The 25,645-nt window shown below is 36.7% G+C and overlaps 2 long non-coding RNA genes across 2 annotated transcripts; both read right to left on the bottom strand.

Annotated features, from left to right (window-relative positions):
- Window positions 1-5,857: 5,857 nt before the first annotated feature.
- LOC5571750 lies at window positions 5,858-6,871 on the bottom strand. Its single transcript, XR_002501346.1, has 2 exons — window positions 6,351-6,871; window positions 5,858-6,289 (listed from the first exon to the last, which is right to left on the bottom strand). It is a non-coding gene; the product is annotated as an uncharacterized LOC5571750 (long non-coding RNA).
- Window positions 6,872-7,549: 678 nt separating this feature from the next.
- Window positions 7,550-9,372, bottom strand: LOC110677958. Its single transcript, XR_002501347.1, has 2 exons — window positions 8,335-9,372; window positions 7,550-7,747 (listed from the first exon to the last, which is right to left on the bottom strand). It is a non-coding gene; the product is annotated as an uncharacterized LOC110677958 (long non-coding RNA).
- Between the last annotated feature and the right edge of the window lie 16,273 nt (window positions 9,373-25,645).

The raw sequence follows: 25,645 nt of genomic DNA on the forward strand, positions 1-25,645 counted from the left end.
TCTGCATCAGAGTTCACTGCATGCAATATAAAGAAAAATGAGACTTAAGAGGCCATTATAAAAAAAATAAAGATTTCAGAGACCTTTCATCAAAAATAGAGACTTTCTAGAGACTCGCATTACAATAAACACCAAGTATTCAACAAGAGAACAACTCTCTAAAACAGTCTACCTGAAATTGATAAATTTATTGTTTCGACATTTTAAATAGGAAGTTGTTTGAAATCTAGATTACTTTCCTAAAATCAGTTTTTCAAATTTCTAATAATTTTGAAAATCGTGCATGAAGATATGTGAATCTATTATTGATCAAATTTAGAGACAATCATGAAATTCAACCATATCTTGAGAAGTCGATAAAATTTCATACACGAAAAGATCATCACAGAACAGCTTATAAAGCGATAAATTTGATTAATTTTTGGGAGTGGTTTCGACGCGAAAATTTTTTGTCATGAACATATCTACCATGAATAACTGCCGCAAAAAAATGTCCTGATTGTAATCGAAATTTCCCAAAAATTCCATTTTTTTCCAGGTTTAATGAAATTCCCTGATAATTTCAGGTTTTCCAGTGTTTTTAGGTAGTAGACACTTTACATAAGTTGTAGGAAATCGTTGTATATGAATATATTGTAATTTAATTGTAATATGTGAATTTTACCAAGTAACTTTTATTGTAAGGTTTAAAAAGTAATGATTTAATTTTTACTTACATTATGTTTCTAGAAATTGTTTAACTTTTCTCACAACATCTTTCCACTACTGTCCGGGGTAACATTTTTTTTGACTGATTTGACTCGAAGTTGTGAACCTAAGTTTAATGAATTATTTCAGAAGATTTTGGCACTCAAACGTAATGTATTGAAAATGTTCGTTGGTTATTGAACTAAAATTAATCCGGATATGTATTCTTGAAAACAATCCTTTATTTATGAGAGTCTAATCTGTCATTTTTTAAGAAATGGATTAAGAGTTAAATAAATACATGTTTCTACATGTGTTGCTTTGTTTCATTTATGCCTTAAGCCTGATTTGCTGCTGAACAGGAATCGCTAAAGAAATTTCTCGCCGATTCCTTGCAGAAATTTTCTACAGCGACTCCCGTTTAAACTGACATCTCTTTTCAACTGCGAACTGCGATCAGAAAAAAAGCGCTTTCTTGATCGATTCCTTGCAGGAATTTTCCATGCATCAAGATAGGCCAAGAAATTACTTGTCAGCAGCGAATCAGGCTTTAAACTTATTTGCCTTTGATAATCCTGCATTTTTATGAAAAAAAAATGAAAGATTAGAAATTTAATTGAAATACCTTCAAAATTGCATGTTAAACACCGCTAGGATTCTAGATCATTGGTAATTATTGTAGTATTAGAGATTGGGCTTCTTTTTTTCATTCATCACGACTCAAATAGCAAAAAAATATGACACAATTTCCTCTACACTTAACAAAATTGAAACAAAATATGTTATAATTTAGATAAAACTGTAACTCATGTTTCAAATCAAACAAAAATATAACTCATTTTGTTATTTTCCATAACAGAATCATAACAATAATTGTTGTAATGTTATAATTATGTTTTAAATTGAAACAAATTTTAAACAGTTAATGGCCTAATCCATTGGTGTACTAAATTCACTCGGTCTGAGAATTGTGACACTTAAGCGGGGCACGCTCCCGTATTATCTCCACGTGATTTGGACCCGCTCTAGTGTCAAAATTCTTCGACCGAGTCAGTTTAGTACACCAGTGGATAAGACCATTATGAAGTTTTAAGTTTTACCTCAAATAGGGTGCCGGTACCAATGGTTGTAATCTGAGACGAGACTCGCGAAGACGGTCTTCTTTTTCTGTGATTGCTGAGTTTTTTTCTTATTCCACTTTGTGTTTATACCAATTATGCGCAAGCCGTTCAAATCCTTACATGAACCTCTCAGCAAAAAATGATTGAGTTTGCATGACATCGAATCATAAATAGCCGTTTGAATGAAATTTCATGCCAGCAAACGTAGCAGACATTAGAAATAATTAATTTTATGCTTAGATTTATCAGCAACTTTGGAAAAAACTGCTCCGCTGACTGAGGTTTTCAATAACAATTTGTTGGAATAGAGGTAGTGTCGCACCTCAGGTAGAAGAATCGTCGGTTGAGGAAGCATGCGTCGTCGTAGGTAAAAGTGTGGAAGATTTGTTGTGAGGTATAATATTTGTGTAGGATGTTGAATTGTAAAAATAGATACCTGGTTTGAATAAAGAGAGTTGCAGCTGCTGATTGAGATATCAGTCAGTTAGCTGCCCAGTTGAAGGAAACATCTACTGTATTGTATTTCTTTATGATTTGCAATCGGATGTGGACGGGCTAGCCTCGCTAGGATCTGCGTGGTCTTAGCGGACTAGCCTTTCAACAGGTTATGGGCCCAGGAACGTGTTCTTACAGCATGTATCGTTCTGGAGGAGGATTGGCCGCATAAGCCGCGTGGCGCAGTACGGAATCCTCAGGCTGGATGGATTGGCCGCAACGGAGGACGGGATCTATCGGGAACGTAGGCGATACAGGCCACTGGATGGCAGCTGGCTGGTCAAAGGAGCTCGTGGACAGGATCGAAGTCAGGAGGAGCTCGGATGGATGACGGAGCATGTACGAAGTTCGGAACGAGGAGGAGTTCCAAGATAAGAGGAGACGATCGGGAGTAGAGGTTGCGACCCTAAGGAGGAGTGTTGGAATAGAGGTAGTGTCGCACCTCAGGTAGAAGAATCGTCGGTTGAGGAAGCATGCGTCGTCGTAGGTAAAAGTGTGGAAGATTTGTTGTGAGGTATAATATTTGTGTAGGATGTTGAATTGTAAAAATAGATACCTGGTTTGAATAAAGAGAGTTGCAGCTGCTGATTGAGATATCAGTCAGTTAGCTGCCCAGTTGAAGGAAACATCTACTGTATTGTATTTCTTTATGATTTGCAATCGGATGTGGACGGGCTAGCCTCGCTAGGATCTGCGTGGTCTTAGCGGACTAGCCTTTCAACACAATTTACTTTGAACACAATACTTTTCACTTTTTCAGCCATAAAAACGGTGGGCTGCATTTGACGTTTCGTGAGAGGGGAATCTGGGCTGCATATGACGTTGATATTTTTCCTCTTCGCGAGTCTCTCTCAGGTTGTAATGTACCAGTAGGTTGGACTATGGAATAAAACGAACATTTTTCGATAAAAACGACATGTGTTATTTTTGGTGGATAGATCGTCTCTAGTTTAGTCGATTTACTAAATTTCAGCTTTTTATTTTATCAAAAAGTCATATAAATAATTAAGTTTATGCTAAAAATTTGCTCCCTTGCACCAGTAGTTGCCGTCGTGTTCCAGTAGTGGATCAACAGATGGAAGCAGTTTTTGAAATGGATGTATAAAAATAAAGAAAAGCACTAGAGATAATCTTTATGCTTCATACGAAAGATATTAATTGCTGTTCAGAGGGAAAAATGTTAAACCTATGTAAAAATGTACCATTTTGCTTAAAATTCCTTGTATAATTCCCGAACGTCTACTACTGGAGCACTAGCGCAACTACTGGAACACGTGTACCAATAGTGGCTCAAGTGATTTTATGTCAAACAAATAGTTTTATCATTCTTTTTATATTTTTCCCATATAGCAGAGGTTGAAAGGGGCCCAGATAGCCGTAGCGGTGCACAATGGTCGGAAAAAAGTGAAGTTTGGCCAACACTATTTTTATCGCCTTAATCGATGAAATATGTAATCTGAATATGTTATTTGGCGTTTTTGTTGTTTCAGAAGGGATTATTCACAAATTACGTAACTTTGAAAAAAATATTTTTTTTAATTTAAAATTGTTATCAAACCACAATTTTTTTTATATTTGATTGAGTTTGATCAAAATGTGTATGAATAATGGTTAAATAAATTTTAAATAAACTTTGTATGAAAAATATCGTCAAAATATATGTAAAATATTGAATTATTCAAATAGCTCTAACTTGCAAATCAGCAAATTTCTGCAAAAATTTTAAAGGTTTTTTGTTAGATCTAAGGATGCTTTTTGATGTTGCAATATTCGAAATGGCGGCGACATGACGCGACAAGAGTTGTTTTTCATATTCAAAATCACCAAAATTACTAAAATGTAATATTGAATAGTATTAAAACTGAAACCAAATATTTTTTTCCATCCTCATGCTCGATAAAAGTGTTGAACCATAAGCTTTCAGATAGTGGGTAACTTTGGGGAAATATTGCATTCCTAAACTATAAATTTTGTGCTTTATTTTATTGTTACATTTTTCAATTTCTTGACTTCAGCCTGTTTGCCGTCATAAAAATCATAGAAATTTAAATTTTAGTTCAATTTCAATTAAGGATCATAATAATATAACACATGAGGTATATTTTAAAATGAAAAAAATCATAAAAATCTCAAAAAAGTTTTTGGTAGTTTTGGCCGCCCCTTTATATGGAGCCCGACCATTGTGCGGTGAACGCGCAGCTATTCAGCATGACCATGCTGAGGGTCGTGGGTTCGAATCCCGCTGGTCGAGGATCTTTTCGTAAAGGAAATTTTCTCGATTCCCAGGGCATAGAGTATCTTCGTACCTGCCACACGATATACACATGCAAAAATGGTCAATCGACAAAGAAAGCTCTCAGTTAATAACTGTGGAAGTGCTCATAAGAACACTAATCTACTAATGGCACCGGCACCCTAGATATTATTTTTTCTGCGAATATTACTATGTATTGATTGAGCCCAACTTATACGCTCACATTTTTTCTATACTAGATCCTAAGGTCTTATCGACTTAAAGTCGTGGCAATATTTTGGGATCTACATAATTGTAGTACCTATTATAGATTGAGTCGTAACGAATGAAAAAAAAAGCTCAATCTCTAATATTACATATCTAATACTACTACAAATTGTGTTATATTTTTTGTTATTTTAACTACTAATCAGCCAAAATGTGACTTTAGTTGAACTTGTAAAAATCCGTCATTGTAATCATCGTCATCATTCTGTTCAAAACTGAAAATTATTGGATTAAAATATGTTCACTGTGCTTCAGTCGGAGAATAGAATTCAATGAACACATTTTCATGTAAAATTTCTTGATTTTGAACGAAAAAGCTGCTCAAATCAAATCAATGACGAATCCTTCCGCATGAAATGACTGAAATTGACTTCAAAAAAGTACCCGTCACTAAAAAGAGACTCACTACCAGCCCTGCTAAAAAGTTTCAAGAGTTAGCCCTGCATTAATTAATGATGGTAGTTGCTTGGATTTCATGAAGCAAAGAAACTCCTTTAAATATCTTTTGAAGAATCTTCGGGCGAATTCCTGGGGGAATTTGTAAAAAAATCCTGGAAGAAATTCTCGGGGGGTGCCTGGAGGATTTCTAGAAAGTATCCCAGAAGAAATCACCAGGATTCAAAATAGTGACTTTAGAGACCATTTTGATTTAAAAAGAGACTCTAAAATCTTCCATTACCCCTTCCATATAAAAAATAGAGGCGTGCATTCAAATACAGTTAACTCTCCCTTACTCGATGTTCTGTATCTCGATATCGAGTTGGAGAACCATAGTAAAAGTTGGTTTTCATGGCTAACTCGATGGCCCCTTGGATCGCAGTTGCACTGGTTTTGTGTTCTGTATCTCGATATCTCCCTAACTCGATGGTCCCTTCAATGTCAAGTTAGAGAGAGTTGACTGTAGTGACCAAATCTCTAAAAAGAGACCTGCTATCAGCCCTGAACTTAGAAGCAAGTCGACTTTTATCACCTCATTCGCAGAATAAGCCTAAACTTGTAGAAACCCGGCCAAATATTCATGAAAATATTGCAGTTCATCACTAAGCTCAAATTTTTCCTGTTTTTATTGTTTTTTTCATAATGGCACATTATTCGTTTTCAACTTTCAAGCTTCATATTTATGAAATTATTTATTTCTATGTATTCACATCCAAATGAGTGTTACCATGCCAATGGACACTCCAAACAAAGATCCCCGAAAGATGTCCAACGCATTTCTTCATCCGACATCTGGAGCGTTATCCATCGTTGGCCGTTTTTGCCTTTCCAGGACACCATCCATTTCAGAGAGGATTTAGTTGAGCTACGGCTTTCACGCACAATGTTGATAACTACCCTCAATGAAAAACCATTAAGAAGCACCAGGCAAAGCTTGTGCTCCACCTGCTTGTTTTTGAGGAGGAAATCGTGAATTTCAAGATTGAACAGAAATGTCGCTTTATAAGGTCGACAGTTTTTGGAAATCCTGAAACGAATTCAACGATTCGGCATTAGGATTAGAACAATCATTGTTATAATAAACTTACTTTGAATCAGGTATCTCATAGACATCAAATCGCTTCCGGAGATAGGATTGGTACCGTCTCATATGCATCCACTCCTCATGAGGTATTTCTAAAAGGCCATGGGTTGTTGAAATTCTCTCAAATACAAAACTTTTACCACTTAAATACAAAAAAAAGTAGATCCGGATCTTTGATGCACAAATCAGAACCACAAACGATGAATCCGTGGGTAATGATAAAAAACAAGGATTTTCCTCCTTTTGTTTTCGTTTTTGACAGCTTAGAATTGTTTCGAAAAACTTGCTGATGCGGCAATACTTTTTCGCATACGAATCGTATTCGATACGAATACGTACGAAAACAAGAATGCCATTTTCGAATACATTCGTTCGAAAGACAGATACGGTCGTAAACAAGAATAAGGGTGATTGACTTCGCAACACTAATCTGGAATTCGCCGGTTGGACTTCCGAAGCGAAGTTTCAAGCAAACTAACTTCATTGCTGTGCCGGCTCGGCTTTTGTATCGACTGTTTTTGAAAACAGTCCGACATCACGTCGACTGAAGAAATTTCACCACAACGGAGGATTTGTCAGTTCGAGCGCGCGAAATTTTCACAAGTGTTTGACGTTTACAAAGTGAGTCAAATAAGTTTGTGTTTACTCAAAAGTGAGTAAGGTCGTTTTCTTTCATAGTTGAGTAAAAAGTTACTCACTTTGATAAAATAAAGTTACTCACTTTTGACAGCTAACTTGAAACTTCAAAAGTGAGTCAAAGTTACTCTCTTTTGAGTAGATTTGAACGAGCGTGTATGAGCCTATCACGCTCGTTCAGATCTACTCAAAAGTGAGTAGATTTCGACTCACTTCGGAACCAGAGTGGATCTAGATAAGAGTGGCGTCAATGTCAAAATTGGAACAGCGGTGAACTGTCATTTCCATACAAATCCGTGTTCCAATCGAGCAGGAGACCTGTCAAAACTGGAACATGACGTCACTCTTGTTTACAGGCACTCTATTCGGAACAAAGTGGAACTGCTCAAAAGTGAGTAACACCATCGTTACTCACTTTAGAGTAACATTGTCAAATGTCAATATGAGAGTAACACTTACTCACTTCGTTTTAGTCTGAAATTTGCGAAAGAGAGTAGATGTCACTCACTTCAGGAAATAATATTTTTGAAAACAAATGTATTATGTTATTTATGAAATCAGAAGACATATACAAAGAGAATAACATTTATTCATTATATCATACATAACTATATGGATAATACATGATAACAAGTAAAAATATTGTGATATTTGTGTACATATTCGCTGCTCTGGAATGGATCCCCGGATGTTGTAAATCTCTGGGGGATTGATGAAAGTCATGGAGGATGTAGTTTGACCGAGCCAGTAGCCTTCCCGGTTAGACTGTAAAGAATTGACAATTCTCGAAAACTTATTCATACAGACTCAAGTCAAAAAAGTATACAAACTTACTTTATCGATCCTACGTGTTAAGCAGGCGGAATTCTACACGTACCGCTCTGTACCAACTCAACTTTTCACTTTTAGAACGTTTAATTTCCGGATTTACAAAACGACGAAAGTAACATTTTCAACTTTCGCAACCTAACCACTACTTTCGCCGCCCCGCTGTATGGAGAGACAAAGTGACTTAACCACGAATCAAAACAAAACACTACTTGAGCCGATTTTACACTGGTAGAAAAACGTCGAAAGTAACTGAATGAAACGGCTTATCATTTTCTTATAGTTATTTTTGTGGGAAATAATAGAAACTACCTAGTTTTTGAACGTGAGCTGAGTGTATGCAAAATTTGAGCGAAGTACGCGGCAAAAAAATGTTAAAAAAGTGATTCATTTTAAAACAGTTTTAGAAGATATATTGTGATTTTTCCTAATTAATTATCTCAAAACCGTATAAAAGTTACTTACGTCGATTTGAAAAAGTAATCGAGAATTAGTCTAATAAAAAGTACGACGGTAAAACTTACTGTTTATTATTTTTTCTTGTGGTTGTTCGATTGTTCGGTTCAAAACCAGGACTTGGCCATTTTCACTCGGACCACGAGGTCAAGTGAAGCGATTCACTTGATATCAGGATTATTGACTTCGCAGCACTTATCTGGTGTTCGCCGGTTGAACTTCCGAAGCGTCATTGCTCTGCCGGCTAGGCTTTTATCTCTACTGTTTTCGAAAACAGTCCGACATCACGTCGACGGAAGTAATTTCACCACAACTGAGGATGTCAATTCGAGCGCGCGAAATTTTCACAAGTCTTTGACGTTTACAAAGTGAGTCAAAATATGTTTGTGTTTACTCAAAAATGAGTAAGGTCGATTTCTTTCATGATTGAGTAAAAAGTTACTCACTTTGATAAAATAAAGTTACTCACTTTTGACAGCTAACTTGAAACTTCAAAAGTGAGTCAAAATTACCCTCTTTTGAGTAGATTTGAACGACCCGGTCAACCATTTCTTCAATTTTCTTCACATTTCTTTATGTCGAGCTTTAAAGACGCTCATATAACAAATCGATAGCGATCGTCATCGATTCATAAAGAAATTTAACGCTCATTAAGTAGCATCGTGAAATGTTGATACAGATTTTTATCAAAATTTCGAGACCAAAATCTCCTACTTTATCGACTTGCAAAAAAAAAAAATGATCGTGAACCAAAACATCTGTGGGGTTCTACACGCACCTTGTCAATTTGTTTATGTTCATGATGAACTTTTTTGTCACTTTTTTAAATTGAGATTTGAACTCTAATGATACGGGAAATCGGAGGATACTTACCAACTAAGCCAAACTTTATTTTATAACTAAGGGTGGCAGAAAGTATTCATAAACTATTGATTCATTTGCAGTTCAATACAGGGGAAGAGTTGGCCTCAAGAATAGCCAGAACTCTAGCTGCAGGCATGCTTACTGCCGAAAAGTATTTGTAATAAAACCTACTGGTTAAATATATGCTGACCATTAGCTAACCAGGTAAAAACGGGACAAATGAGGAGCAAATACGGGACATTCTAAAAACGTAAATAATGCTCGCATAGACTACTTACATAGGGACCTTCCTTAGCCTAGTGGTAAAGTGCATGGCTGCAAAGTAAAGTCATGCTGAGATTGTCTGGATTCGATTCCCAGTCGATCCAAGATCTTATCGTAATTAAGTTTTCCTTGAGTGCCGTGGGCATAGTATCCTCGTACCTGTCACACGATATACGAACAGAAAATTTGAAGACTACATATTTTTATGTTTCACTTAAAAATAATTCGGAAACTTGAAATCCATATGATGGTTTCTGAGAAATAATAAATGCACAGGACGTGCGCAAATCTCATTGACATTGCATTTTTCAATAATTGTATTAGATACACACGGTACATATGGAAAATCCTTATTTTTATTACTATTGATTGACAACCCAAGCCAAAATGGAAAAAGTGAGTATGCAGGAATCTACTTGAGAATGTCCTTGAAGCAGCCATGCTGGTCAGGACGTGCGCAAATCTCATTGACATTGCATTTTTTCAATAGTTGTATTAGATACACACGGTACATATGGAAAATCCTTATTATTATTACTATTGATTGACAACCCAAGCCAAAATGGAAAAAGTGAGTATGCAGGAATCTACTTGAGAATGTCCTTGAAGCAGCCATGCTGGTCATGACGTGCGCAAATCTCATTGACATTGCATTTTTTCAATAGTTGTATTAGATATACACGGTACATATGGAAAATCCTCATTTTTATTACTATTGATTGACAACCCAAGCCGAAATGGAAAAAGTAAGTATGCAGGAATCTACTTGAGAATGTCCTTGAAGCAGCCATGCTGGTCAGGACGTGCGCAAATCTCATTGACATTGCATTTTTTCAATAGTTGTATTAGATACACACGGTACATATGGAAAATCCTTATTATTATTACTATTGATTGACAACCCAAGCCAAAATGGAAAAAGTGAGTATGCAGGAATCTACTTGAGAATGTCCTTGAAGCAGCCATGCTGCACACGACGTGCGCAAATCTCATTGACATTGCATTTTTCCAATAATTGTATTAGATACACACGGTACATATGGAAAATCCTTATTTTTATTACTATTGATTGACAACCCAAGCCGAAATGGAAAAAGTGAGTATGCAGGAATCTACTTGAGAATGTCCTTGAAGCAGCCATGCTGGTCAGGACGTGCGCAAATCTCATTGACATTGCATTTTTTCAATAATTGTATTAGATACACACGGTACATATGGAAAATCCTCATTTTTATTACTATTGATTGACAACCCAAGCCAAAATGGAAAAAGTGAGTATACAGGAATCTACTTGAGAATGTCCTTGAAGCAGCCATGCTGCACACGACGTGCGCAAATCTCATTGACATTGCATTTTTTCAATAATTGTATTAGATACACACGGTACATATAGAAAATCCTTATTTTTATTACTATTGATTGACAACCCAAGCCGAAATGGAAAAAGTAAGTATGCAGGAATCTACTTGAGAATGTCCTTGAAGCAGCCATGCTGGTCAGGACGTGCGCAAATCTCATTGACATTGCATTTTTTCAATAATTGTATTAGATACACACGGTACATATGGAAAATCCTCATTTTTATTACTATTGATTGACAATCCAAGCCAAAATGGAAAAAGTAAGTATGCAGGAATCTACTTGAGAATGTCCTTGAAGCAGCCATGCTGGTCAGGACGTGCGCAAATCTCATTGACATTGCATTTTTTCAATAGTTGTATTAGATACACACGGTACATATGGAAAATCCTTATTATTATTACTATTGATTGACAACCCAAGCCAAAATGGAAAAAGTGAGTATGCAGGAATCTACTTGAGAATGTCCTTGAAGCAGCCATGCTGCACACGACGTGCGCAAATCTCATTGACATTGCATTTTTTCAATAGTTGTATTAGATACACACGGTACATATGGAAAATCCTTATTTTTATTACTATTGATTGACAACCCAAGCCAAAATGGAAAAAGTGAGTATGCAGGAATCTACTTGAGAATGTCCTTGAAGCAGCCATGCTGGTCAGGACGTGCGCAAATCTCATTGACATTGCATTTTTTCAATAATTGTATTAGATACACACGCTACATATGGAAAATCCTTATTTTTATTACTATTGATTGACAACCCAAGCCGAAATGGGAAAAAGTGAGTATGCAGGAATCTACTTGAGAATGTCCTTGAAGCAGCCATGCTGCCAGGACGTGCGCAAATCTCATTGACATTGCATTTTTTCAATAGTTGTATTAGATATACACGGTACATATGGAAAATCCTCATTTTTATTACTATTGATTGACAACCCAAGCCAAAATGGAAAAAGTGAGTATGCAGGAATCTACTTGAGAATGTCCTTGAAGCAGCCATGCTGGTCAGGACGTGCGCAAATCTCATTGACATTGCATTTTTTCAATAATTGTATTAGATACACACGGTACATATGGAAAATCCTCATTTTTATTACTATTGATTGACAACCCAAGCCGAAATGGAAAAAGTGAGTTTGCAGGAATCTACTTGAGAATGTCCTTGAAGCAGCCATGCTGCACAGGACGTGCGCAAATCTCATTGACATTGCATTTTTTCAATAATTGTATTAGATACACACGGTACATATGGAAAATCCTTATTATTATTACTATTGATTGACAACCCAAGCCAAAATGGAAAAAGTGAGTATGCAGGAATCTACTTGAGAATGTCCTTGAAGCAGCCCAAGCCAAAATGGAAAAAGTGAGTATGCAGGAATCTACTTGAGAAAGTCCTTGAAGCAGCCATGCTGGTCAGGACGTGCGCAAATCTCATTGACATTGCATTTTTTCAATAGTTGTATTAGATACACACGGTACATATAGAAAATCCTTATTTTTATTACTATTGATTGACAACCCAAGCCAAAATGGAAAAAGTGAGTATGCAGGAATCTACTTGAGAATGTCCTTGAAGCAGCCATGCTGGTCAGGACGTGCGCAAATCTCATTGACATTGCATTTTTTTCAATAGTTGTATTAGATACACACGGTACATATGGAAAATCCTTATTATTATTACTATTGATTGACAACCCAAGCCAAAATGGAAAAAGTGAGTATGCAGGAATCTACTTGAGAATGTCCTTGAAGCAGCCATGCTGGTCAGGACGTGCGCAAATCTCATTGACATTGCATTTTTTCAATAATTGTATTAGATACACACGGTACATATGGAAAATCCTTATTTTTATTACTATTGATTGACAACCCAAGCCAAAATGGAAAAAGTGAGTGTGCAGGAATCTACTTGAGAATGTCCTTGAAGCAGCCATGCTGGTCAGGACGTGCGCAAATCTCATTGACATTGCATTTTTTCAATAGTTGTATTAGATACACACGGTACATATGGAAAATCCTTATTATTATTACTATTGATTGACAACCCATGTATCCAAGCCAAAATGGAAAAAGTGAGTGTGCAGGAATCTACTTGAGAATGTCCTTGAAGCAGCCATGCTGGTCAGGACGTGCGCAAATCTCATTGACATTGCATTTTTTCAATAATTGTATTAGATACACACGGTACATATGGAAAATCCTTATTTTTATTACTATTGATTGACAACCCAAGCCAAAATGGAAAAAGTGAGTGTGCAGGAATCTACTTGAGAATGTCCTTGAAGCAGCCATGCTGGTCAGGACGTGCGCAAATCTCATTGACATTGCATTTTTTCAATAATTGTATTAGATACACACGGTACATATGGAAAATCCTTATTTTTATTACTATTGATTGACAACCCAAGCCGAAATGGGAAAAGTGAGTATGCAGGAATCTACTTGAGAATGTCCTTGAAGCAGCCATGCTGGTCAGGACGTGCGCAAATCTCATTGACATTGCATTTTTTCAATAATTGTATTAGATACACACGGTACATATGGAAAATCCTTATTATTATTACTATTGATTGACAACCCAAGCCAAAATGGAAAAAGTGAGTATGCAGGAATCTACTTGAGAATGTCCTTGAAGCAGCCATGCTGGTTAGGACGTGCGCAAATCTCATTGACATTGCATTTTTTCAATAGTTGTATTAGATACACACGGTACATATGGAAAATCCTTATTATTATTACTATTGATTGACAACCCAAGCCAAAATGGAAAAAGTGAGTATGCAGGAATCTACTTGAGAATGTCCTTGAAGCAGCCATGCTGGTCAGGACGTGCGCAAATCTCATTGACATTGCACTTTTTCAATAGTTGTATTAGATACACACGGTACATATGGAAAATCCTCATTTTTATTACTATTGATTGACAACCCAAGCCAAAATGGAAAAAGTGAGTATGCAGGAATCTACTTGAGAATGTCCTTGAAGCAGACATGCTGGTCAGGACGTGCGCAAATCTCATTGACATTGCATTTTTTCAATAGTTGTATTAGATACACACGGTACATATGGAAAATCCTTATTATTATTACTATTGATTGACAACCCAAGCCAAAATGGGAAAAAGTGAGTATGCAGGAATCTACTTGAGAATGTCCTTGAAGCAGCCATGCTGGTCAGGACGTGCGCAAATCTCATTGACATTACATTTTTTCAATAGTTGTATTAGATATACACGGTACATATGGAAAATCATCATTTTTATTACTATTGATTGACAACCCAAGCCAAAAGGGAAAAAGTGAGTATGCAGGAATCTACTTGAGAATGTCCTTGAAGCAGCCATGCTGGTCAGGACGTGCGCAAATCTCATTGACATTGCATTTTTTCAACAGTTGTATTAGATACACACGGTACATATGGAAAATCCTTATTATTATTACTATTGATTGACAACCCAAGCCAAAATGGAAAAAGTGAGTATGCAGGAATCTACTTGAGAATGTCCTTGAAGCAGCCATGCTGGTCAGGACGTGCGCAAATCTCATTGACATTGCATTTTTTCAATAGTTGTATTAGATATACGGTACATATGGAAAATCTTCATTTTTATTACTATTGATTGACAACCCAAGCCAAAATGGAAAAAGTGAGTATGCAGGAATCTACTTGAGAATGTCCTTGAAGCAGCCATGCTGGTCAGGACGTGCGCAAATCTCATTGACATTGCATTTTTTCAACAGTTGTATTAGATACACACGGTACATATGGAAAATCCTCATTTTTATTACTATTGATTGACAACCCAAGCCAAAATGGAAAAAGTGAGTATGCAGGAATCTACTTGAGAATGTCCTTGAAGCAGACATGCTGGTCAGGACGTGCGCAAATCTCATTGACATTGCATTTTTTCAATAGTTGTATTTGATACACACGGTACATATGGAAAATCCTTATTATTATTACTATTGATTGACAACCCAAGCCAAAATGGAAAAAGTGAGTATGCAGGAATCTACTTGAGAATGTCCTTGAAGCAGCCATGCTGGTCAGGACGTGCGCAAATCTCATTGACATTGCATTTTTTCAATAATTGTATTAGATACACACGGTACATATAGAAAATCCTAATTTTTATTACTATTGATTGACAACCCAAGCCGAAATGGGAAAAGTGAGTATGCAGGAATCTACTTGAGAATGTCCTTGAAGCAGCCATGCTGCACAGGACGTGCGCAAATCTCATTGACATTGCATTTTTTCAGTAATTGTATTAGATATACACGGTACATATGGAAAATCCTCATTTTTATTACTATTGATTGACAACCCTAGCCAAAATGGAAAAAGTGAGTATGCAGGAATCTACTTGAGAATGTCCTTGAAGCAGCCATGCTGGTCAGGACGTGCGCAAATCTCATTGACATTGCATTTTTTCAATAGTTGTATTAGATACACACGGTACATATGGAAAATCCTTATTATTATTACTATTGATTGACAACCCAAGCCAAAATGGAAAAAGTGAGTATGCAGGAATCTACTTGAGAATGTCCTTGAAGCAGCCATGCTGGTCAGGACGTGCGCAAATCTCATTTACATTGCATTTTTTCAATAGTTGTATTAGATATACACGGTACATATGGAAAATCCTCATTTTTATTACTATTGATTGACAACCCAAGCCAAAATAGAAAAAGTGAGTATGCAGGAATCTACTTAAGAATGTCCTTGAAGCAGCCATGCTGGTCAGGACGTGCGCAAATCTCATTGACATTGCATTATTTCAATAATTGTATTAGATACACACGGTACATATGGAAAATCCTCATTTTTATTACTATTGATTGACAACCCAAGCCAAAATGGAAAAAGTGAGTATGCAGGAATCTACTTGAGAATGTCCTTGAAGCAGCCATGCTGGTCAGGACGTGCGCAAATCTCATTGACATTGCATTTTTTCAATAGTTGTATTAGATATACACGGTACATATGGAAAATCCTCATTTTTATTACTATTGATTGACAACCCAAGCCAAAATGGAAAAAGTGAGTATGCAGGAATCTACTTAAGAATGTCCTTGAAGCAGCCATGCTGGTCAGGACGTGCGCAAATCTCATTGACATTGCATTTTTTCAATAATTGTATTAGATACACACGGTACATATAGAAAATCCTTATTATTATTACTATTGATTGACAACCCAAGCCGAAATGGGAAAAGTGAGTATGCAGGAATCTACTTGAGAATGTCCTTGAAGCAGCCATGCTGGTCAGGACGTGCGCAAATCTCATTTACATTGCATTTTTTCAATAGTTGTATTAGATATACACGGTACATATGGAAAATCCTCATTTTTATTACTATTGATTGACAACCCAAGCCAAAATGGAAAAAGTGAGTATGCAGGAATCTACTTAAGAATGTCCTTGAAGCAGCCATGCTGGTCAGGACGTGCGCAAATCTCATTGACATTGCATTATTTCAATAATTGTATTAGATACACACGGTACATATGGAAAATCCTCATTTTTATTACTATTGATTGACAACCCAAGCCAAAATGGAAAAAGTGAGTATGCAGGAATCTACTTGAGAATGTCCTTGAAGCAGCCATGCTGGTCAGGACGTGCGCAAATCTCATTGACATTGCATTTTTTCAATAGTTGTATTAGATATACACGGTACATATGGAAAATCCTCATTTTTATTACTATTGATTGACAACCCAAGCCAAAATGGAAAAAGTGAGTATGCAGGAATCTACTTAAGAATGTCCTTGAAGCAGCCATGCTGGTCAGGACGTGCGCAAATCTCATTGACATTGCATTTTTTCAATAATTGTATTAGATACACACGGTACATATAGAAAATCCTTATTATTATTACTATTGATTGACAACCCAAGCCGAAATGGGAAAAGTGAGTATGCAGGAATCTACTTGAGAATGTCCTTGAAGCAGCCATGCTGCACAGGACGTGCGCAAATCTCATTGACATTGCATTTTTTCAATAATTGTATTAGATACACACGGTACATATGGAAAATCCTTATTTTTATTACTATTGATTGACAACCCAAGCCAAAATGGAAAAAGTGAGTATGCAGGAATCTACTTGAGAATGTCCTTGAAGCAGCCCAAGCCAAAATGGAAAAAGTGAGTATGCAGGAATCTACTTGAGAATGTCCTTGAAGCAGCCATGCTGCACACGACGTGCGCAAATCTCATTGACATTGCATTTTTTCAATAGTTGTATTAGATACACACGGTACATATGGAAAATCCTTATTATTATTACTATTGATTGACAACCCAAGCCAAAATGGAAAAAGTGAGTATGCAGGAATCTACTTGAGAATGTCCTTGAAGCAGCCATGCTGGTCAGGACGTGCGCAAATCTCATTGACATTGCATTTTTTCAATAGTTGTATTAGATACACACGGTACATATAGAAAATCCTTATTTTTATTACAATTGATTGACAACCCAAGCCAAAATGGAAAAAGTGAGTATGCAGGAATCTACTTGAGAATGTCCTTGAAGCAGCCATGCTGGTCAGGACGTGCGCAAATCTCATTGACATTGCATTTTTTCAATAATTGTATTAGATACACACGGTACATATAAAAAATCCTTATTTTTATTACTATTGATTGACAACCCAAGCCAAAATGGAAAAAGTGAGTATGCAGGAATCTACTTGAGAATGTCCTTGAAGCAGCCATGCTGGTCAGGACGTGCGCAAATCTCATTGACATTGCATTTTTTCAATAGTTGTATTAGATACACACGGTACATATGGAAAATCCTTATTATTATTACTATTGATTGACAACCCATGTATCCAAGCCAAAATGGAAAAAGTGAGTGTGCAGGAATCTACTTGAGAATGTCCTTGAAGCAGCCATGCTGGTCAGGACGTGCGCAAATCTCATTGACATTGCATTTTTTCAATAATTGTATTAGATACACACGGTACATATAGAAAATCCTTATTTTTATTACTATTGATTGACAACCCAAGCCAAAATGGAAAAAGTGAGTATGCAGGAATCTACTTGAGAATGTCCTTGAAGCAGCCATGCTGGTCAGGACGTGCGCAAATCTCATTGACATTGCATTTTTTCAATAGTTGTATTAGATATACGGTACATATGGAAAATCCTCATTTTTATTACTATTGATTGACAACCCAAGCCAAAATGGAAAAAGTGAGTATGCAGGAATCTACTTGAGAATGTCCTTGAAGCAGCCATGCTGGTCAGGACGTGCGCAAATCTCATTGACATTGCACTTTTTCAATAGTTGTATTAGATACACACGGTACATATGGAAAATCCTCATTTTTATTAGTATTGATTGACAACCCAAGCCAAAATGGAAAAAGTGAGTATGCAGGAATCTACTTGAGAATGTCCTTGAAGCAGACATGCTGGTCAGGACGTGCGCAAATCTCATTGACATTGCATTTTTTCAATAGTTGTATTAGATACACACGGTACATATGGAAAATCCTTATTATTATTACTATTGATTGACAACCCAAGCCAAAATGGAAAAAGTGAGTATGCAGGAATCTACTTGAGAATGTCCTTGAAGCAGCCATGCTGGTCAGGACGTGCGCAAATCTCATTGACATTGCATTTTTTCAATAGTTGTATTAGATACACACGGTACATATGGAAAATCCTCATTTTTATTACTATTGATTGACAACCCAAGCCAAAATGGAAAAAGTGAGTATGCAGGAATCTACTTGAGAATGTCCTTGAAGCAGCCATGCTGGTCAGGACGTGCGCAAATCTCATTGACATTGCATTTTTTCAATAGTTGTATTAGATACACACGGTACATATGGAAAATCCTTATTATTATTACTATTGATTGACAACCCAAGCCAAAATGGAAAAAGTGAGTATGCAGGAATCTACACGCAAAAAAATTGTGCGGTAAAAACTACCATTTTAGAGGGGGGTTAACTTAAGCGCTCGCACCGGCAATTTTCAGCAGACCAGAAATGCGCTTGATTGTACCATGTCTGTAGTCGAAATCGAATTGATGAAAATAACTTCTGTCAAATGTACCAGTAATGCGGCGGGATGTACCATAAACATAGTAATTTGTTCTGAAATTCCATGGTAGTTTCAAGAATGGGCGTAGTCAGCTACAATAGTAGTTTTTACCACAGAATTTTTTCCCGTGTACTTGAGAATGTCCTTGAAGCAGCCATGCTGGTCAGGACGTGCGCAAATCTCATTGACATTGCATTTTTTCAATAATTGTATTAGATACACACGGTACATATGGAAAATCCTTATTATTATTACTATTGATTGACAACCCAAGCCAAAATGGAAAAAGTGAGTATGCAGGAATCTACTTGAGAATGTCCTTGAAGCAGCCATGCTGGTCAGGACGTGCGCAAATCTCATTGACATTGCACTTTTTCAATAGTTGTATTAGATACACACGGTACATATGGAAAATCCTCATTTTTATTACTATTGATTGACAACCCAAGCCAAAATGGAAAAAGTGAGTATGCAGGAATCTACTTGAGAATGTCCTTGAAGCAGCCATGCTGCACAGGACGTGCGCAAATCTCATTGACATTGCATTTTTTCAATAATTGTATTAGATACACACGGTACATATGGAAAATCCTTATTATTATTACTATTGATTGACAACCCAAGCCAAAATGGAAAAAGTGAGTATGCAGGAATCTACTTGAGAATGTCCTTGAAGCAGCCCAAGCCAAAATGGAAAAAGTGAGTATGCAGGAATCTACTTGAGAAAGTCCTTGAAGCAGCCATGCTGCACACGACGTGCGCAAATCTCATTGACATTGCATTTTTTCAATAGTTGTATTAGATACACACGGTACATATGGAAAATCCTTATTATTATTACTATTGATTGACAACCCAAGCCAAAATGGAAAAAGTGAGTATGCAGGAATCTACTTGAGAATGTCCTTGAAGCAGCCATGCTGGTCAGGACGTGCGCAAATCTCATTGACATTGCATTTTTTCAATAGTTGTATTAGATACACACGGTACATATAGAAAATCCTTATTTTTATTACAATTGATTGACAACCCAAGCCAAAATGGAAAAAGTGAGTATGCAGGAATCTACTTGAGAATGTCCTTGAAGCAGCCATGCTGGTCAGGACGTGCGCAAATCTCATTGACATTGCATTTTTTCAACAGTTGTATTAGATACACACGGTACATATGGAAAATCCTCATTTTTATTACTATTGATTGACAACCCAAGCCAAAATGGAAAAAGTGAGTATGCAGGAATCTACTTGAGAATGTCCTTGAAGCAGACATGCTGGTCAGGACGTGCGCAAATCTCATTGACATTGCATTTTTTCAATAGTTGTATTTGATACACACGGTACATATGGAAAATCCTTATTATTATTACTATTGATTGACAACCCAAGCCAAAATGGAAAAAGTGAGTATGCAGGAATCTACTTGAGAATGTCCTTGAAGCAGCCATGCTGGTCAGGACGTGCGCAAATCTCATTGACATTGCATTTTTTCAATAATTGTATTAGATACACACGGTACATATAGAAAATCCTAATTTTTATTACTATTGATTGACAACCCAAGCCGAAATGGGAAAAGTGAGTATGCAGGAATCTACTTGAGAATGTCCTTGAAGCAGCCATGCTGCACAGGACGTGCGCAAATCTCATTGACATTGCATTTTTTCAGTAATTGTATTAGATATACACGGTACATATGGAAAATCCTCATTTTTATTACTATTGATTGACAACCCTAGCCAAAATGGAAAAAAGTGAGTATGCAGGAATCTACTTGAGAATGTCCTTGAAGCAGCCATGCTGGTCAGGACGTGCGCAAATCTCATTGACATTGCATTTTTTCAATAGTTGTATTAGATACACACGGTACATATGGAAAATCCTTATTATTATTACTATTGATTGACAACCCAAGCCAAAATGGAAAAAGTGAGTATGCAGGAATCTACTTGAGAATGTCCTTGAAGCAGCCATGCTGGTCAGGACGTGCGCAAATCTCATTTACATTGCATTTTTTCAATAGTTGTATTAGATATACACGGTACATATGGAAAATCCTCATTTTTATTACTATTGATTGACAACCCAAGCCAAAATGGAAAAAGTGAGTATGCAGGAATCTACTTAAGAATGTCCTTGAAGCAGCCATGCTGGTCAGGACGTGCGCAAATCTCATTGACATTGCATTATTTCAATAATTGTATTAGATACACACGGTACATATGGAAAATCCTCATTTTTATTACTATTGATTGACAACCCAAGCCAAAATGGAAAAAGTGAGTATGCAGGAATCTACTTGAGAATGTCCTTGAAGCAGCCATGCTGGTCAGGACGTGCGCAAATCTCATTGACATTGCATTTTTTCAATAGTTGTATTAGATATACACGGTACATATGGAAAATCCTCATTTTTATTACTATTGATTGACAACCCAAGCCAAAATGGAAAAAGTGAGTATGCAGGAATCTACTTAAGAATGTCCTTGAAGCAGCCATGCTGGTCAGGACGTGCGCAAATCTCATTGACATTGCATTTTTTCAATAATTGTATTAGATACACACGGTACATATAGAAAATCCTTATTATTATTACTATTGATTGACAACCCAAGCCGAAATGGGAAAAGTGAGTATGCAGGAATCTACTTGAGAATGTCCTTGAAGCAGCCATGCTGCACAGGACGTGCGCAAATCTCATTGACATTGCATTTTTTCAATAATTGTATTAGATACACACGGTACATATGGAAAATCCTTATTTTTATTACTATTGATTGACAACCCAAGCCAAAATGGAAAAAGTGAGTATGCAGGAATCTACTTGAGAATGTCCTTGAAGCAGCCCAAGCCAAAATGGAAAAAGTGAGTATGCAGGAATCTACTTGAGAATGTCCTTGAAGCAGCCATGCTGCACACGACGTGCGCAAATCTCATTGACATTGCATTTTTTCAATAGTTGTATTAGATACACACGGTACATATGGAAAATCCTTATTATTATTACTATTGATTGACAACCCAAGCCAAAATGGAAAAAGTGAGTATGCAGGAATCTACTTGAGAATGTCCTTGAAGCAGCCATGCTGGTCAGGACGTGCGCAAATCTCATTGACATTGCATTTTTTCAATAGTTGTATTAGATACACACGGTACATATAGAAAATCCTTATTTTTATTACAATTGATTGACAACCCAAGCCAAAATGGAAAAAGTGAGTATGCAGGAATCTACTTGAGAATGTCCTTGAAGCAGCCATGCTGGTCAGGACGTGCGCAAATCTCATTGACATTGCATTTTTTCAATAATTGTATTAGATACACACGGTACATATAAAAAATCCTTATTTTTATTACTATTGATTGACAACCCAAGCCAAAATGGAAAAAGTGAGTATGCAGGAATCTACTTGAGAATGTCCTTGAAGCAGCCATGCTGGTCAGGACGTGCGCAAATCTCATTGACATTGCATTTTTTCAATAGTTGTATTAGATACACACGGTACATATGGAAAATCCTTATTATTATTACTATTGATTGACAACCCATGTATCCAAGCCAAAATGGAAAAAGTGAGTGTGCAGGAATCTACTTGAGAATGTCCTTGAAGCAGCCATGCTGGTCAGGACGTGCGCAAATCTCATTGACATTGCATTTTTTCAATAATTGTATTAGATACACACGGTACATATAGAAAATCCTTATTTTTATTACTATTGATTGACAACCCAAGCCAAAATGGAAAAAGTGAGTATGCAGGAATCTACTTGAGAATGTCCTTGAAGCAGCCATGCTGGTCAGGACGTGCGCAAATCTCATTGACATTGCATTTTTTCAATAGTTGTATTAGATATACGGTACATATGGAAAATCCTCATTTTTATTACTATTGATTGACAACCCAAGCCAAAATGGAAAAAGTGAGTATGCAGGAATCTACTTGAGAATGTCCTTGAAGCAGCCATGCTGGTCAGGACGTGCGCAAATCTCATTGACATTGCACTTTTTCAATAGTTGTATTAGATACACACGGTACATATGGAAAATCCTCATTTTTATTAGTATTGATTGACAACCCAAGCCAAAATGGAAAAAGTGAGTATGCAGGAATCTACTTGAGAATGTCCTTGAAGCAGACATGCTGGTCAGGACGTGCGCAAATCTCATTGACATTGCATTTTTTCAATAGTTGTATTAGATACACACGGTACATATGGAAAATCCTTATTATTATTACTATTGATTGACAACCCAAGCCAAAATGGAAAAAGTGAGTATGCAGGAATCTACTTGAGAATGTCCTTGAAGCAGCCATGCTGGTCAGGACGTGCGCAAATCTCATTGACATTGCATTTTTTCAATAGTTGTATTAGATACACACGGTACATATGGAAAATCCTCATTTTTATTACTATTGATTGACAACCCAAGCCAAAATGGAAAAAAGTGAGTATGCAGGAATCTACTTGAGAATGTCCTTGAAGCAGCCATGCTGGTCAGGACGTGCGCAAATCTCATTGACATTGCATTTTTTCAATAGTTGTATTAGATACACACGGTACATATGGAAAATCCTTATTATTATTACTATTGATTGACAACCCAAGCCAAAATGGAAAAAGTGAGTATGCAGGAATCTACACGCAAAAAAATTGTGCGGTAAAAACTACCATTTTAGGGGGTTAACTTAAGCGCTCGCACCGGCAATTTTCAGCAGACCAGAAATGCGCTTGATTGTACCATGTCTGTAGTCGAAATCGAATTGATGAAAATAACTTCTGTCAAATGTACCAGTAATGCGGCGGGATGTACCATAAACATAGTAATTTGTTCTGAAATTCCATGGTAGTTTCAAGAATGGGCGTAGTCAGCTACAATAGTAGTTTTTACCACAGAATTTTTTCCCGTGTACTTGAGAATGTCCTTGAAGCAGCCATGCTGGTCAGGACGTGCGCAAATCTCATTGACATTGCATTTTTTCAATAATTGTATTAGATACACACGGTACATATGGAAAATCCTTATTATTATTACTATTGATTGACAACCCAAGCCAAAATGGAAAAAGTGAGTATGCAGGAATCTACTTGAGAATGTCCTTGAAGCAGCCATGCTGGTCAGGACGTGCGCAAATCTCATTGACATTGCACTTTTTCAATAGTTGTATTAGATACACACGGTACATATGGAAAATCCTCATTTTTATTACTATTGATTGACAACCCAAGCCAAAATGGAAAAAGTGAGTATGCAGGAATCTACTTGAGAATGTCCTTGAAGCAGACATGCTGGTCAGGACGTGCGCAAATCTCATTGACATTGCATTTTTTCAATAGTTGTATTAGATACACACGGTACATATGGAAAATCCTTATTATTATTACTATTGATTGACAACCCAAGCCAAAATGGAAAAAGTGAGTATGCAGGAATCTACTTGAGAATGTCCTTGAAGCAGCCATGCTGGTCAGGACGTGCGCAAATCTCATTGACATTGCATTTTTTCAATAGTTGTATTAGATATACACGGTACATATGGAAAATCCTCATTTTTATTACTATTGATTGACAACCCAAGCCAAAATGGAAAAAGTGAGTATGCAGGAATCTACTTGAGAATGTCCTTGAAGCAGCCATGCTGGTCAGGACGTGCGCAAATCTCATTGACATTGCATTTTTTCAATAGTTGTATTAGATACACACGGTACATATGGAAAATCCTTATTATTATTACTATTGATTGACAACCCAAGCCAAAATGGAAAAAGTGAGTATGCAGGAATCTACTTGAAAATGTCCTTGAAGCAGCCATGCTGGTCAGGACGTGCGCAAATCTCATTGACATTGCATTTTTTCAATAATTGTATTAGATACACACGGTACATATGGAAAATCCTTATTATTATTACTATTGATTGACAACCCAAGCCAAAATGGAAAAAGTGAGTATGCAGGAATCTACTTGAAAATGTCCTTGAAGCAGCCATGCTGGTCAGGACGTGCGCAAATCTCATTGACATTGCATTTTTTCAATAATTGTATTAGATACACACGGTACATATGGAAAATCCTTATTATTATTACTATTGATTGACAACCCAAGCCAAAATGGAAAAAGTGAGTATGCAGGAATCTACTTGAGAATGTCCTTGAAGCAGCCATGCTGGTCAGGACGTGCGTAAATCTCATTGACATTGCATTTTTTCAATAGTTGTATTAGATATACACGGTACATATGGAAAATCCTCATTTTTATTACTATTGATTGACAACCCAAGCCAAAATGGAAAAAGTGAGTATGCAGGAATCTACTTGAGAATGTCCTTGAAGCAGCCATGCTGGTCAGGACGTGCGCAAATCTCATTGACATTGCATTTTTTCAATAGTTGTATTAGATACACACGGTACATATGGAAAATCCTTATTATTATTACTATTGATTGACAACCCAAGCCAAAATGGAAAAAGTGAGTATGCAGGAATCTACTTGAGAATGTCCTTGAAGCAGCCATGCTGGTCAGGACGTGCGCAAATCTCATTGACATTGCATTTTTTCAATAATTGTATTAGATACACACGGTACATATGGAAAATCCTTATTATTATTACTATTGATTGACAACCCAAGCCAAAATGGAAAAAGTGAGTATGCAGGAATCTACTTGAGAATGTCCTTGAAGCAGCCATGCTGGTCAGGACGTGCGCAAATCTCATTGACATTGCATTTTTTCAATAGTTGTATTAGATACACACGGTACATATGGAAAATCCTTATTATTATTACTATTGATTGACAACCCAAGCCAAAATG

The sequence above is a fragment of the Aedes aegypti genome, chromosome 3 (genome assembly GCF_002204515.2).
Source record: "Aedes aegypti strain LVP_AGWG chromosome 3, AaegL5.0 Primary Assembly, whole genome shotgun sequence".
In the NCBI taxonomy this organism is placed as follows: Eukaryota; Metazoa; Arthropoda; class Insecta; order Diptera; family Culicidae; genus Aedes; species Aedes aegypti.